General features: G+C 32.3%; 1 protein-coding gene across 1 annotated transcript in view; it reads right to left on the bottom strand.

Annotated features, from left to right (window-relative positions):
- LOC149420833 (acyl-CoA Delta-9 desaturase-like) overlaps nt 1-17,862 on the bottom strand; it is a 190,219-nt gene that overhangs the window by 108,417 nt on the left and 63,940 nt on the right. The window lies entirely within an intron of this gene.

Genomic DNA, 17,862 nt, shown 5'->3' with positions numbered 1-17,862 from the left:
TAGATCATTTATCATTCAGCTTGATTAGAACCAGAACAAAAAATCTGATTAGAGTTTGTTATCATAAGCATTTAGACTTAATCAAACAAAATTTAAAAGCTAACCCGAATGATTTCTGGAAATTTGCAAAAAGCAAATATAAAAACACAACCGATATTCCAAAAGATATGCACCTAAATGATATAAAAACTACCCAAGGTCAAGTTATCTGCGGGCTTTTTTCTAAGCACTTTCAATCTGTTTATAAACCTCACAATGCAAACTATTCACCACAAATATCTGAAGATTTCTGTAACGAAAGCCTTGGTATGATCACTGTTTTGCCCTTAACGATATTAGTCAAGTGTAAGAAATTGAGAACCAATAAGGGATAAGGTTCTGATGGTATCCCGCCAATATTTTTGAAAATGTGTAGAGATATTCTTGCCAGACCACTTAGCCTTCTTTATAACAAATCATTACAAGAAGGTGTTTTCCCAGTCAAATGGAAAACGGCTTTCTTAACACCTATATTTAAGAAAGGTTGTAAGAGCGATATAAAAAATTATAGACCTATCTCTAAACTTGACTGCATAGGAAAGTTGTTTGAGTCAATAATATATGACTGTCTATTAGCTCATGCAAGTAAATATATTATCATTGAGCAACACGGGTTTTTCCCTCGGCGTTCCACAACAACTAACCTTCTCGAATACTCCCAGTACATCCGCGATAGCATCGATAAACGTTTACAAGTATCTACTTGTTTACTGCCATCTACACGGATTTTTGCAAAGCATTTGATCAGTTAAATCAATCATTACTCATCAAGAAGCTGGAAAAGTTTGGCATAAATGGAAATACTTTGAAATGGTTCGAAAGTTACATCACAGAAAGAAAACTGCAAGTGGTTGTAGGAGGCTACTCCGCTGATATTTTTACTGTTACGTCGGGAATTCCGCAGGGCTCGCATCTTGGACCTTTGTTGTTTTTAATCTTTATCAACGACATAATTTTAAGAATAAAAACATCAAAATATCTCCTGTTTGCCGATGACCTTAAGTTGTACAAAAAATTACATCATTAGAAGATTGCACCGATTTGCAAAAAGACTTATCATCACTTCATGAATGGTGCACACTAAATGATTTATATTTTAATGAAAACAAATGTGCCGTAATTTCATTCACAAATAACATTAATAAATTCTCAAACACATATCACATTAACAATATCCCTTTACAAAACACAACTTCAATCAAAGACTTAGGCGTGACATTTGACTCGTCACTAAGCTTCAATAAACATGTAGATACAATTTCAAAAAGTGCATCACAAGTATTAGGATTAATGCTAAGAATCACGAATTGTTTTAAAAGTACAGAATTAACTTTAATATTATATAAATCAATCGTGCGAAGTATTCTCGAATTCGCATCAACAATTTGGTCTCCCAATTATGAGATTCATAATTATAGGATTGAATCCATACAAAGAAAACTAACCCGTGTAATTGCTTATCGTGAAGGTTTATCTGGTCAATTTGGAACATATAATGACCGAATTTTGCACTATAAACTACACTCACTGACGGTCAGACGTAAACTTTCTGACGTACTGCTCCTACACAAAATTATACATGCATCAGTTGATACACCAAACATTTTATCCCAAATTAACATCAATATACCATCAATAAAATCAACAAGGAGGATGAAAGACATTTTTTATATTAAAGCCTACCACACAAATACAGGATATTTTTCCCCTGTACCGCGAACATTAAGAAATTATAACATTATACATGGCTCTAATAATGAAATTGACATTTTTAAAGACCAATTTAAACACTTAAAAAAAAGTATTACCTTTAATCATATTAACCTGATATTGTGATGAAGCCCTTTATTTAAAGAGAAGCAACATTGAACCTACCTAATCAGTGTCTCACCAGTACAGATGTGACAATAACAAATCGTTTATGAACATATTTTTATTTACCTTTTACCCATTCTTATTTGTTATTTACTTGCATATTTAGCTTGCATATTATTATAATAGATTAATATTAATATTACTTACATTTTCCTTTTGTTACTATTTTTGTTATTATTATGTATTTAAACATCCATGTATATAAATTTTTGGGCACCATGCCTGTTTTATGTACTTAAATAAAAATAAATAAATAATATAAAAATAAAATAACTGATATTAACTGTTATCATACCTAATATAATTTGCTCATAGGAGACTTGCAGTGCTTAAATATGTGTTACAACCGTCAGTGTCTATAAGTTGAATCAATTTCGTTTAGTTTGTCACAATTAAAGATAGTTATAACAAAGTTGACTTAAATAATAGATTATTACATATTGATTAATTGTACCCGTGTTTATGAATAAAAGGAGGGGAATTGTGCGATGAGATTAGCAGTCGGTTTAATTAAAAGGTGTTAATTTTACTCCAACTGGTGGTAATTCTTCACCTACAACTGTTACTGTATCTAATAAAGCTTAAAGTTAGATTATATATACAATATCATCAGGAGAGTAAACATCTATATATAAAGGTAGATTATTACAATATAGCGCCCCTGAGGTGATATCTCACAAAAGCGGCGCTATGCAAATTGTCCAATAAATGAATAAATATAATGTTTACATTTTATTGTGTATACACCGAAGTCAAAAATTAAATATAGATTGCAATTGGGAAAGAAGAAGTGGAAGGAGGAGGGAGGGGTAAGAGTAGGCCGGGTTTATAATAATTAGGAATTACAATATCGTTAGACGGGAAAGACCAGTTGAGTGGGAAAATATTTAAAAGAGAGTTTATAAAAAAAATTCTCGTTAATTAAATCTGCTTTTATATTAACATGTTTCCTAATTTCTGAAAGTATTTTAAGACCTGAAAAAAACAAATAGCATATAACCATAAAACAATATATTCATAAGACAAATAGCATTTAATAACGGTTATTCTAATAAGTTGATAGTTGAAATACTAAATATAAAAATTAAAAATATTCTCTTCAAACGGTATTTCTAAAGATAGAAATAAACAATGGCGTAGAATTTTGTTTGTGGATAACGATACTTCTAAAATTATATATAAAAACAATCCTGATACTATTCAACTGGCGTTTTACACTAATAACAATGAAGAAACATATTCTTAATAATAAAGATACCAAAAATCAAACAAAAAAATCAGGAGTTTAAAAACTCAATTGGGATGGATGTAATTTCTTTTACAAAAATAGAACCAATAGAAACATTGAAGTCAGAACTAAAAAACATCTCAGCGCTCTAAATGGAAATAGTAAATCTGAGTTTGCAAGTCATCTTTTGAATAATTATCACACTTTAGATAAAAATTCAGGTCTTTAAATACTTCACTCAGGATATAAAGCATCGCAAATAAATAATTTAGAAATTTTAGAAATTAGAAAACTTGTCAATATAAAATCAGATATAATTAATTAGTAAAAAAATATATAAATAATAATGAAAAATGTCATTACAAAGTGATAAGCTTCCAGAAGAAATCTTATTATTAAACGATTGTTAATGGTCAAGTAGTCAAGTATTGTGACCTCGCGCCAGGCATTTGGTTCGTTTTTATACCGCCAGAGATGCGCTCTGTCGGCCATCTATAGTCGTGCGTATCGGCCATATTGAAAGAACGCGTGATTTTTTTATAAACGTCAAACATAATCACGCAATTGTGGATAATTTTCACTGTAATGTAATTAATCCAATGGATTATGAACTTTCTAAAACATATTTTCTTCGATATTATCCAAAAATTATATGAGCAGAAACGATGCTTTTGAAGAAATCTCGTATTATTATGAGGCGATCCTATTTTAGTATGAAATCGTGTCTTAATTTTCAAGTTAGCTGAATTTACCCGAAACAGACAATTTTAATTTGACCAATCAGAGGGCCTACATCGTCCAGACGCTAGGACAATAATACTATCCGATTTACCATGTTATTAGAACTTCGTACGTGGTCGTTTTTTATGAGCAATCGTCTTAGGAAGGTTGATTTCTGAAAAAAATGGGTAAATTATACTTAGCGTGACGAAATTCTTGTAAAAACATTACAATTATATCCTGTATATGCCATTTTTTTAAGTATATTATAATTTTTGACGCCATCGCACAAATCAACTTAATAGCCCTCATCTGATCAAAGGTCCATCTTTTGAATGTGCCTACCTATTATCCAAGAGTATGGTGAATCTATTGCATGTGTTTCTTTCCCAATATTTCAATTATTTCTATTTTTTATGTAGTTGAAAAAAACCTGTATCCTAATATATTTTTATGAATAAAGAAAATTAAAAAAAAATAAAAAAAATAAAAATTCTTACAATCTGTTTTGAATTTACAAATAAGTTTTGAGTATTACCAAATTTCATCCCTTTGGGGAATAAACTTTTTTTCGTATTGTCTGATACACGTACTTGTGTTATGTCTATGAATGTTGATGTTTAATACAATATTGTTTCTTAACAATTTTATTGACAGGTTTTTTTTTATTATTTTCAACCATCTATTTCATTAGTAGTCTCTCTAGTCTTAATTTAGCTCCTTTATCAATTTAGTCACTTGTTAAAATCTATTTCGTATAAGCTGTATTCGCATTGCCCTACTTTGAATAAATCGGAATTTATTTTATTTTCTGTCATAAATTCTGTACAGTAGAAAATAATCGTTAAGCAGTAGGTACTTAAAACGTGGAGAAACCCAACCACAAGCTAATGCTTCTCTGGAAGAGTAGTATTAAATATTGTCATTGGTAATTGTAAAACTTACCTATTACTTATCTGTACTTTTTCCTTTAATAAATAAAAAAAAATATGAAGTTTTTTATAATGGACTGAAATATTGAAAGGATATAAATGATAAAAAGTTGTTATTTTATTGTCGATATATTTAAAGCCCGTCTTTACTACAAATATTACGAATGCACATAAGTTTAAATCACAATGTCATATATTGTATGAAAGACCTAAAAAAATTGTGAAATTACAGAATATTTTTTTGCCCCAAATGAATATAAACTCTTGTAACCTTGCGTGACATGCAAAACATATAAACTTTGCAAATTTATTTTTGTGAAAATTAAGTTTGATCTATTCAAGAGATATTACATTCTCTTGTCTCTATAATCTCTCGTGTATCTAAGATTTTGATACTCGTATGTAAGTTGGTTATTTTTTTGGTCGTGGTTCGCGTCTTTATTAGACTTAAGGATGTATCAAACCAATACAATCTAATTCCAAAACACAATTAGATTCGCAAGATATAAAAACATTTTGGTCAAATTGGTAACTGTAAAGATGAATAGAATCCTCGTAATTAGCATTGACGTATGTGTCGGGTATACATGGAAAATCTAGTTTATTTGACAATTTTAATGCTAAATAATGGAAGTTGTCGAGTATTTCTTTCTTCCCTTGCCAATGAAGTAAATTATTGTAACGGCCTCTCTTATCATAATATGCATGGTGAAAAACGACGTACTTTACTCACTTTAATCAGTAATTCCTGAAATTATTTGGAGTGAAAAAATTCAACGAAACTTTGGTCTCCGCTGACGTTTTTTCAAAAACAAACAAAAAAAATTCTACCTCAAGTCACCATTGGTCACTCTGTTACGCAACCGATCAACTCCAATTTACTCTCCAATCGATTACTTTTTTTTTTAATGATTTTAGTTGAAAAAAAAATCGTCTAAAATTTCACCGGAGTCAAAAATTTTATTTACATTTCTACTCTAAATCACTGGTTAAAGTGAGTCAAATACTTCCCTTAACAGTCTTAACATCCTGTTATATTATTACTGGAATTGCTGACTACTTCCATGAAAGCCGGATATCAAATACTTCCCTTAACAGTCTTAACATCCTGTTATATTATTACTGGAATTGCTGACTCCTTCAATGAAAGCCGGATATCAAATACTTTCCTTAACATCCTGTTATATTATTACTGGAATTGCTGACTCCTTCAATGAAAGCCGGATATCAAATACTTCCCTTAACAGTCTTAACATCCTGTTATATTATTACTGGAATTGCTGACTCCTTCAATGAAAGCCGGACATCAAATACTTCCCTTAACAGCCTTAACATCCTGTTATATTATTACTGGAATTGCTGACTCCTTCAATGAAAGCCGGATATCAAAAAGCACTAAAAGTCATAATTTGAACACTTTCTTGCTGGTCAATCAATACAATACCCAAAAGCATTTTTCAGTAAGTTTTTTTTTGTTATTTTTTTTATTTGCTGAATATAGTCCAATTATTGTCCCAAAAGCATTTTTCGGTAAGTTTTTTTTTTGTTATTTTTTTTACTTGCTGAATATAGTCCAATTATAGTGATTGCTACTTCAAACGTATTTCCTAAACAAACAACTGATTATTTTTGAAATTCTTCGTATGGAAATATCGCTGAATATAGTCCAATTATTGTCCCAAAAGCATTTTTCAGTAAGTTTTTTTTTGTTATTTTTTTTTACTTGCCTGAATATAGTCCAATTATAGTGATTTCTACTTCAAACGTGTTTCCTAAACAAACCACTGATTATTTTTGAAATTTCACTTAAAAGATAAATACTTAGGACCCAAAGCAATCCATATATTTCAGCTCTGGGTTAACGTTCTCGAGCATGGTGGGTTATATCCTATTAGATTTAAGTTTCAAACATGTTTATTGTAATCAGTGGCGGCTCTTCTATGTGGGTCATTTGGTCAATGACCTCTCAAAAATATGCTGCGATAATATTAATATAAACAGGATTTAACAAACTACCCGACTATAAATTTAGTTTAATATTAGTGCAGATTGGTATGATAGTAGAGGGTTATAGTGACATCTAGAATCCAAATGAGAAGCTATTGTACATACCTACCGTGAGTAACTTTAAATTTTGTCCCAAAACCATCTTCCTTATTTCTCTTTGATATACAAAGGAAGTAAACACTATCATGTCTGACGTATGCTTAGTAGCAAACAAAATTTATTTTTAAGGGGTTTTCGGACATGACCGCGGTGAGATAGAGATATCTACGACCTAAGATTATTAAGGTATTAGAGAGAGGGAGATGTAAACAAAATGTCACTCGAAAGTTTTTTATATGATAAACGATAATCATCATGAACTTGAATATTAATTCGCCAAATTATGTTTATCATTGATGACGCAATTTTAATGGAATAATTTAAAATTCTGTAGACATCGTATTGAAATTAATCGCAAACAATTCAGTGAATCATGACAAATGTGTTCAAACAAAGTGACAATTAGTTTTTGTTACAAGGGAGAAAAATAAAGAGGTTAAAAACCATTGGGCTCAATGACTGGAAAGGCCACGGTGGAACATTTTCCTGCTGGGGGATGTGTGCCTATAAAATACCGTGATACGCCATCTTGCAATAACATCAGCAACATTTCCAGTAAATCCTACTCCTTAGCGTCCTAGAGTGGTCTTTATGATCCCGCGAGTCCCGGGCAATATGACCACTGACCCTAACATCATGGTCGTAGCTGATAAGGAGAGGGCGAATGGCGAGTTTCCGGCGCCATAAAACCGGATCAGCTCAGCTAAGGGAAGGTAACCCCTACAGAAAAATCCCTGGAGAAGGCAATGGGAAACCACTCCAGTATCTTTTCCCAGCATATCACTATGGAGAGAAACCAACCAATGGCCCCGAGTCCCGGGCGGCCCTTAAATGGGCCAGAGGTGCGAAGAATCTCCCGGCTCAAAATAGTGAATTCAAAAATAAGACTAGGAACATGGAAGGTAAGAAGTTTATACAGCGGTTAATTGGATAATGCAATACAGGAAATGGAAAGATTAAAAGTAGATATTCTTGGAATTAGTGAACTGAGATGGACTGGCAGCGGCATACACCAACATGAGAAGGGAAATTTATACTACTCAGGAAGTGACCCACAAGACAGAAACCGTCGAAACGGAGTTGCTGTATTTGTCATGGAGAAGTATGTAAAATTTGTTAAGAATTTTGTACCCATCTCGGACAGAATAATATTATTACAATTACACTGTCAACCCATCAACATGAATATTATTCAAGTGTATGCACCAACAGCGGAAGTGAGATATGATGGTGATGTGGAATCTTTTTATGACTCACTAGCCAGTACATTGCAAAGTTTGAAAGGAGGAGAAGTCAATTTTGTCATTGGAGACTTAAATGCCAAAATCGGTGAAGGTCGCCGCTCTCATATAGTTGGTGAATATGGCTTAGGCATAAGCAATGAAAGAGGTGATAGACTATATGAATTCTGCCAGGATAAAAATATGGTTGTATTAAATACCTGGTTTAAACTCCCGAAAAGAAGGCTTTATACGTGGAGATCACCTCAGGATGAAACAATCTATGATATTGTCAGGAACCAAATTGACTATGTGTTAGTAGACCATAGATTCAGGAACTGGGTAAAGAGAGTCACCACGTACCCTGGTGCGGACATTGGTTCTGACCATGTTTTGTTAACTGCCGATATTGTTTTACGCTTAAAACAAATAAAAAAGCCCAAAACCAAAATTAAAATGGAAATCTCGAAACTCCATGAAGAAGTGGTCAGAAATAGGGTATCTCAGACTTTGAACGATAATATTAGGCTACTCCCTTGTGATCCATCGATAGAAATACAAACACAATGGGATAAGCTTAAGTCAGTTATACGTGAAACCTGTGATGCAAATTTGAAAGCTGATAAGCAAATTAGAAAAAAGAATTGGATGACTGACCACATTTTGAACTTAATGGATGAGAGACGTAAACACAAACATAATGTGACACAATATAAAAACTTACAAAGAACGATTAGACGTGAAATTAAAAAAGCCAAAGAAGAATGGATGAAGTCACAGTGTGAAGAACTAGAATCGTACAGTCGTAGTCACAATGCATTCAAACTTCACAAAAAATTAAAGGAAATTACAGGCACTTCTAGAAGAATTACTCCATCATGTTTAGTTGACGATTCCAATAAATTAATATTGGATGAAAAAGATATTTTACAAACATGGGAAAAGTATATTCATGATACATTCAAAGATATTAGACCTGACATAAATATTCCCAATGATCAATTGCATGGACCATCGATCTTAAAATCAGAAATTCTTCATGCAATACAGACTTCAGACAATAGAAAAGCGTGCGGACCAGACGATATTCCAGTTGAGGTGTTGAAGCTCTTTAATGATGAAAATGTTGACTACCTGTTGAGGTTATTTAATTCTATATACGACACAGGGAATATACTCCAAGATTGGCTAAAATCCACCTTCGTGACATTGCCTAAAAAACAATACCCTAAGAAGTGCAGTGACTATCGATTAATAAGCCTGATGAGTCATGTCCTTAAATTATTCCTTAAAATAATACATGCCAGGATACGCAATATGTGCGAGCAGGACTTGGATGATACTCAGTTTGGCTTCAGAAATGCGTTTGGGACGCGTGAGGCATTATTGTCTATCGATGTACTATTGCAAAAGTGTCGTGACCAAAGAAAGGAAGTTTTTGCCTGTTTTATTGACTACGAAAAGGCATTTGACAGGGTAAAACATGCTGACCTAATGAAAATGCTTGCGGATTGTAACGTTGACACCAAAGACCAGAATTTCATAAAAAACATGTATTGGTTCCAAACAGCAGAAATAAGACATGGGAATGAGAGATCTAATGCAATTGCCATTCAGCGTGGAGTACGACAAGGCTGTATCCTGTCGCCACTATTGTTTAATCTCTATTCCAACTATGTCTTTAAAAGAGCCCTAAGTAATACTGAGAAGGGTCTTAAGATCAACGGAGTTGTCATTAATAACATAAGATACGCAGATGATACTGTATTACTAGCTGACTGTATCGATGACCTCCAAGACCTATTAAATCTTGTTAATAATGCTGGTAAGCAACTGGGCCTAACAATCAACGTCAATAAAACAAAATGGATGACTTTTGGACGACTAGATCACTCTGAATCAGTGATACAGTTAAATGGTTGCAATGTCGAAAAGGTCGAAAGATTTAGATACCTCGGCAGTATTCTCACGGAGACTCTTGACCCAGATGTAGAGGTTAGGTGCAGAATTGAAGCAGCAAGAACTGCGTTCATTAAAATGAAATCCCTCTTCTGCAATGATAATATCAGCTTAAAACTAAGGCAGAGAATGCTAAAATGTTATGTGTGGTCGGTCTTGTTGTATGGATGTGAAACATGGACCTTGAAAGTAAATACCATGAACAGGTTAGAGGCTTTTGAAATGTGGCTTCACCGGAGAATACTCAAAGTCCCATGGACCGATATGATCACCAACACAGAAATTCTCAGGCGGGCTAGAGCAGAGAGAGAACTGCTTAGATTAATAAAAATCAGGAAAATTTTATATCTGGGTCATGTACTTCGAGGGGAGAAGTATCACTTGCTCCAGTTAATATTGAAAGGCAAGATAGAGGGTCGCAGAGGGCCTGGTAGGAGACAAATGTCTTGGCTGCTAAATATACGAGAGTGGACCGGCATTAGAAGTGTGGAGGAGCTATTCCGGGCAGCGCAAGACAAAGAGACATTTTCAAGAGTGATCGCCAACGTCGGGGAGACCTGATACGGCACATAAAGAAGAAAAACCATTCTTTAAAACGAAAAGTTGTAATTTTGTTAATCGTTTTGCGGATGCAATAAAATGAACGCATAGGTACTTTTGATTTTATTATTTACTTTTTAAATCTACTTATAAACAATGGAATGAGATTGGAATTAGTGATTAAAAAACTTTTAAAAGAAAAGGTCTTTCAAAACATAAATTAGTATTTGTGTAAATAATTAGATAAATAATCTTCCATTAAACAATATTGTACTGCCGGCTTCAGAATGTGTGAATACCGGCAAATTAATTACATAGATTGGCGTTTCATAATATTCACTACACATTAACAATATGTATTAACTTTTTTTTTCGATTGACCTTCCATTTTAGAGTCGCCTCTGATTGTAGGACCAACTAGAGTAGGCCAGGTAATACGCATGTTGGGGAGAAAGGGGAGGAAACAATATATGAGAAACCTTCCGGAAAATTTGGCTAGGGTACGGAATTTTTTCGTGTTAACATTGTCAAAAATTTTCTGCATTGCGAAACGTAGATTTCTTGATTAATTAAAGACCCGTCTATAAACAGACCCTCTTTTTATTGTGGTGACCATGCTGTTTTTCTCAATGGAGCGTATATTACAAGAAACGTATGTGCAAAGGTCGTACAAGGCTCTGACGTAGTTAGAAAGTTGTTTGCGTACGACGAACCAACTTATTAAGAATAATAATTAAACTTTTAAATCCCGTCTTGTAGGAGACGAATTCAGTTGAATTGGTTGGTAAAAAATATTTTGCATTAAAGATACTTATAACATTAGTATTTTTATGTAAGTTGGTAACTACTTTTCAGAAGTTGAACTTACGTAATTTAAAATTTATTATTTTTTCCTGTATCATATTCTATTCTTGAAGTAACAAAGATATGTCACAGGATGCCAGTTGTACGACCTCCCAAGAAAAAAATCGCATAGTCAATATAGTATCTGTAAACCCTAAGAAACTTGTTCTAAAAAGGAAATAAGCTGAAGATGGGATAGAACAGGCCCGAGTGCCCTGGTTAGGCAAAGATTCAATTTATAAAAATTTCCGAAACATAATATTTCATTTTAGTATTCATGATGAGTTGCAAATTAACCATCTATTTATTTTCTTCGTCAATTTTATGTCGGATTTGAAGTAAAACTTGAAACTCTAGACTTGAACTTCTCGACCTTAGACTTCTTCGGAAGAGCTCAGTTTCCAGCAAGAGTCCAAGAGCACAAAAAATATATTACATTTAGGCACCATGAATATAAAAATCTTGATTTTTTTTAACTCGTTGTCTTTTGTATCATTAAGATCATTACTGATGTCTCATTTAAAGCAACGTATTTTTAAAATTCTTTATAACGTGCATAACAAATATAAGACAGCAAAATCTAACATTTTGCCGGTAAAATTTTTTATTTTTATTTCTCTTTGTAATATCTGAAATATTAAGTCTAACTTTAAGATAAGTATGTTATTTAAAGTTTTTTCCTTTAAATATTTATTAATATTATTATTCAATTTAAATAAAACATATTTTAATTATAAACAAGTTATGCTGTGTAATTATTATTACTGAAAATATTATCCCAAAACCCGAATGCTGTCGCGAGTAATAATAATTACACAGTAGAATTTGTTTATAGAGGAGGATGAAGTTTTAATATCTAGGTAAGTTCTCGGATAATTATGGAACAAAGTTCTGTTTAAAATACTCTTTAATTACAATTTAAGAGCAACTTAGTCCTATCTGCCATAGATAAAATATTTTTAAAGCAACATGGTTCAATTTTGCTTGGTACTTTCAATTTATTTATTAATTTTAAAACCATTCAAAATTGTTCATTTTAATTCGTTTTTAAATACATTTTTATGGGGAGCATATTTTACTTTAATACTTGCAATGGTATCTCGACAAAATCATTTCGGATATCGTCTACTGGGAGGTTTTCTAGTAAAACAGGCATCAAAAATATAATTATAAATACAAACGAAAAAATGGTGTACCGCCTCATTTATAGTGCAAGAATTATAAAGATCCTTTCCAATCTATTTGACTCTTCATGTTCTATAACTTATCAACGTTACCATGCCCAAAATTCCATCCATGTAAGGCATTTTTATCATTTTTAGTAATTTTGATGATGATTTAACTGATGATGTTTATCTTCAGTTACAAGGGGAGAATCACTATGAATAACATTTTTAATTGTATTGAAACAAATTACATCCAATAATTTTGAATTTATAATTCGAATGTTTTTAAATTGAGAGATACCGAAAACGGCGCATAAAAAAATCAGGTTGTTTTCAATATTGTTATAATTAATTCACTTGGTAAATTGTAAAAAAGATTAAGATTTTTTTATTATTTAAAAAATGCAGATTACCATAAAGTTAATGATGTGATATTGATTACAATACTGACTTTATTCGCAACTCAATAACGTAATTTCAAATATTATTCCTCTCACCCAACGTAAAGAATCAAAGTGTCCAATATGGTTCGCTTAGGAATTAATTCACTTGATAAATTGTAAAAAAAAAATCTCATAAAATCTGTAAAGAGAATAGATCTGTACTTAATTTTATTAAATTTAAAAGTATCAATGTTCAAAAATTAGTCTAAAATTAGTTATAAAAATTATATATTGGAAGTAGAAAATACAATAAATCATGATGTAAAACATTTCTGGAAACACGTAAAGTCTATGAAAAAAATTAAATCGGGATCTCCGGAACTATGAATCATAAACAAAGGCGTTTTAGCAATATAAAAGAAATTGTTGACATGTTTTCAGATTTTTTTCAAGATGTGTTTGAACCTGACATTTCAGATGAACAAATTTCTGAATTTAATTCTGATAGTTATTTTCATTTTTCTAATATTAATATTAGGGTAAGGTGGGGGAATGCCGGTCAGCGGGAAATGCCGGTCACTGTGGAATACCAAGTTCCTGAATTATTTAAAAAATGATACCTATACCACCATCTAGTCTTCACTGGGGACAACTAATTTACATGGCCGCGGCCATCTTGCATCGCACGTCAGTATGGCAGTGCGTCGTTCATGTTACGGAGTGTTTTGTTGTTAAAAATTTGAATTTTCAATCAAAGGTAAGCTTAACTATATTGTTTACGGCTGGATTTGCTTTTATCACCAATTATTACAAATTTGTTATCACTTTTGATGTGCCGGTTTGATTTTTGATAGCTTATTTAGATTTTAAGTGAATGTCAAAGAAAACATTTCTTTTGTTTTGGGGTTATGCCAGTTACTCGAAGTGGGTAATGGCAGTCACCGACCGGCATTACCTCATATGAAAATATAGGGCTAATTTACATGATGTGGCTTCTATATTCAACAAAGCCTACTGTGACACGGCTACAATTCAGAAAGGAGTTTCTGGATTTAAGGCGAGTAGAATTATGCCTATCGATCCTGCCGTTTTTGGAGAAGAAGATTTCACGGCCTCAGACTATCTATTAGATTTTCAAAACGACACTGTTACTGTGATGAATGATTCCACAGCTAACCCTTTGGACCATGATCAAGCAACATCTTTTACCTTTCCGCTTGAGGCCAATAATTTGCCAGGACTTAGTGCCCAAGTACAGATTACTCCTGAGGCCAATAACTTGCCAGAAACAAGCGCCCAATTACTGAATACTCCCGAGGACAATAATTTGCCAGGAACGAGCGCCAAAATACAGAACACTGTATTGTCTCCGTTTCCACTTTTAACAACTCAAGCCATAAAACGTGCAAATACCAAACAACACTCTGCTATCTTAACAGCAACACCCCTGAAAGCAGACTTGGAAAACAAGAAAAGAAAAAGACAAGAGAAGTTGTCAAAAGATAGCAAGAAGATTGACAAGAAAACTGACAAGAAAACTAATAAGATAAAGACAAACACCACCACCAAACGATGACAGCTTAAGACCAGTAAGAAATCAAGGATCGATTCAGAATATTTTTCTTCAGATGAAGAAGTTTTGGCTTCTAAGAAGAAAAAGTCAATCCCAGACTCGTCAGATGAAGAGAACCTTGAAAGTATAGATGATAGTGAGCAAGAAATATGTTGCGTTTGCAAAAAATTTGGGAAAAATGAAATTTGGTTCAGATGTCGAGGTTGTGGAAAGTGGGCACACAAAGAATGCACCGGAACCGATTCTCCTGACAAATACGAATGCGATTCTTGTGTGCGTAGAAATAAATTTCTAAAACGCCTTGATTTAGGTATAGCTTTTTAAATAAGAACTTTGGTAAATCTTTGTAATAAAAACATTGTGTTACATTTAAAACATTGTTTAACTGATTTCTAGTCATTATTAGTTTTTTTTTATGCAAAGCTCTACTGATTTTGAGCGACTGTTATTACCCCTCATGGTGACTGTCATTTCCCGCAAAGTGCGGGCAATACCAGTCAATGAAAGGTTTAAAAAATGAATAAAAATAATTAAACTACTTAAGCTGGGTTATTTACAACATAGTAAACATAAAGTGTACTATTTTAGCTATATGAAAGTTTAATTACTTTTACACAAAGTTCTTTAATAAAAAAATTATGTCGTTTTTCGCTTAAGTGACCGCCATTCCCCGACCTTACCGTAACATCACCGGCATTGCAAATTACCTTAAAACACTTAAACTTAAATTAAGTTCCGGGCCGGATCAAATTCCACCCAATTTGATTAAAAACTGTGCAGACAGCTTATCCATTACGTTGTTCATATTTTTAATAAGTCTCTGTCAACGGGAAATTTCCTAAAACTGTGGAAAAAAAGTTACTTAACTCCAATATGTAAATGCGGGGATAAATCTGCAATTGATAAATATCTTCCAATTTGTATCCAATCATCCATACCCAAGTTTTTTGAAAAATTGATTCTTCCAAAGATAAACCCCAGCGTGAAATTCATCGTTACAACTTGCCAATATGGTTTTGTTTCAAGCAACTTTTACCAAACTATCCCTGTACGAAAATTATATAACAAATGCACTTGCTAATAGACAACAAGTCGAGTCTATATAATATATACTGTTTTTTTATTGTTTGCCATAAAATTCTGGTTAACAAACTGGCGAAACTTGGCATAACCAGTAACGTACTATCCTGGTTTAAGAATTATTTGTCTAATCGAGAGCTTACTGTCTGAATCAAAAGTCAAATGTCCTACGCCTTTAGAGTTACAAGCGGCGTTCCCCAGGGCTCACATCTAGGGCCCATTATTTTCAACATATTTATAAATGACGTTTCAAATGTAATTACACGTGTCTTTATTTTGATGTTCGCAGATAATATGAAAATTTATCGAATTATTGACAATATTGATGCTTAATATTACAATCAAATCTCATTAGCTTTTCTGATTGGTGTATCCTAAATAAATTAACCCAAATATTAAAAATTGTCAAGTCATAAGATTTTATAGGAAGAAAAACCCATTGATTTTCACATACTGTATGAACAATTAAGCCGTATCTGTACCCGAAACAAAAGACCTAGGGATAATATTTGAGGCCAAATTAACATTTATCTCCCACATTACAATATAAAAACTAAAGCGATGCAAATGTTGGGTTTCATATTAAAAACTTCAAAAGATTTCAAAAATTTAAAAACTTTAAAAATATTGTATTCATCCATTGTCAGAAGCCATTTAGAATTCAACTCAACCATTTGGAATCCATTTTACAATATTCATGAAAAATCTATCTAGCTAATTAAACATATTTTTTTACGAAACATAAATTATAGATTAGGAAATCCTATTGAAAACATTAACTACACCTCACTGTTGAAAATCATGGGCTTTGCCACATTAAAAGAAAAAAGAATATGTTCTGGTCTATTTTTTCTTTATAAAATTGATAATAACATGTTTGACTCCTCTGAACTCCTTAGGCTGATTGACTTTCATGTGCCTAGTACAACGGTCCGTCAGAAGGTACCTTACCATTGTAACATTGCAGGTACCAAAGCAGAAATAAATTCAGTAATGAACCGACTGCACAGTGCAGGGAATAAATATCACATGAACACCAACGGCACTGAATGTCTATCAGCCTATAAAAACATTGTTATTAAATCAGTATTTCTAGCTTTGTAATGTATACACATTTTCAATGTATCGAAATTTATAGGAATATGCATCCTACAGTTTATTCTGTTGCTTTTAAGTTAATATTTTTATACTTGGTACATATTTTAATTGTTATATCTCTTTTATTCTCTGATTATATCAAATGTATTTTTAATTTTATCATATGTAAAAGCCCTAATTGGGCGTGTACAAATAAATAAATAAATATCCTTGGTGGAGTGTAGATTGAAATCGCCCAGAGCAATTACATTCTTTCCTCCAATAACATCCACATGTTGATGTATTTTGTCGAAAAACAATTTATATATGTTAATTCTTGACGCAAGTGGGAAGTAAACAGTACATAGAAAAGTTACACACGATTTATATGTAATTTTCAGCTATAAGTCCTCGTTGACAGTTTCCAGAGTAGGTAAGTGCTCTGCCTTAATAAGACCATTCTAGGTTAATTAGTAAAAGCTCATATGCTTGGGTGAAAAAGGTTCCATCTGCCGATTTCGTGAAACTGTGAAAATAAATTAAAAATGACATTTATGAAAAAGTAAATAAGCAGAACGCATTGGGATTAAATTATCTTTAGATTTAGGAACATCAGAAGCCAGAAAAACATGATAATTAGCAAAAATAACTAATTAAAATAATCAGGTATGTAGAACCCTATTGTTTTGCTTATTTTCAAAGCAAACAAGTTTTTTATTTTTTTTTGCTTATGTTTTTATTTTAGGTAGTGTTTTTTTTCCGTTGAGAGTTCTTAAACATGAATTCAATTCAATTACAATCATATTCAAGTAAAATCAAAAGTGTTAGGACGGGTTGTTTTACAGAATTTGAACAATTCATCCAATTTCAAAGCTAATTTTCAAGTTCTGAGAAGATTTTATTCAAAATCTGTTATTATATTATCATGGGTCAGTTGTTCCACAGAACTTAATTAAAAACAGAATTTGAATAGCAACTTCATAGAACTTGAATATTAACTTTCAAATTTGACAAATTGTTCAAATTCTGTGAAACAACTCATCCTTTTAATATTTTATTTGGGATTTAAACTTTGAATCTGCCTTGTTGCTCCAAAAGAACGAAAATTCAACATTTTCCTT

The sequence above is a fragment of the Hesperophylax consimilis genome, chromosome 9, assembly GCF_061612785.1.
Source record: "Hesperophylax consimilis isolate HC1 chromosome 9, BYU_Hcon_1.0, whole genome shotgun sequence".
In the NCBI taxonomy this organism is placed as follows: domain Eukaryota; kingdom Metazoa; phylum Arthropoda; class Insecta; order Trichoptera; family Limnephilidae; genus Hesperophylax; species Hesperophylax consimilis.
Note: the sequence above shows the minus strand (reverse complement) of the source record. Positions and strands in the feature narration are given on the sequence as shown.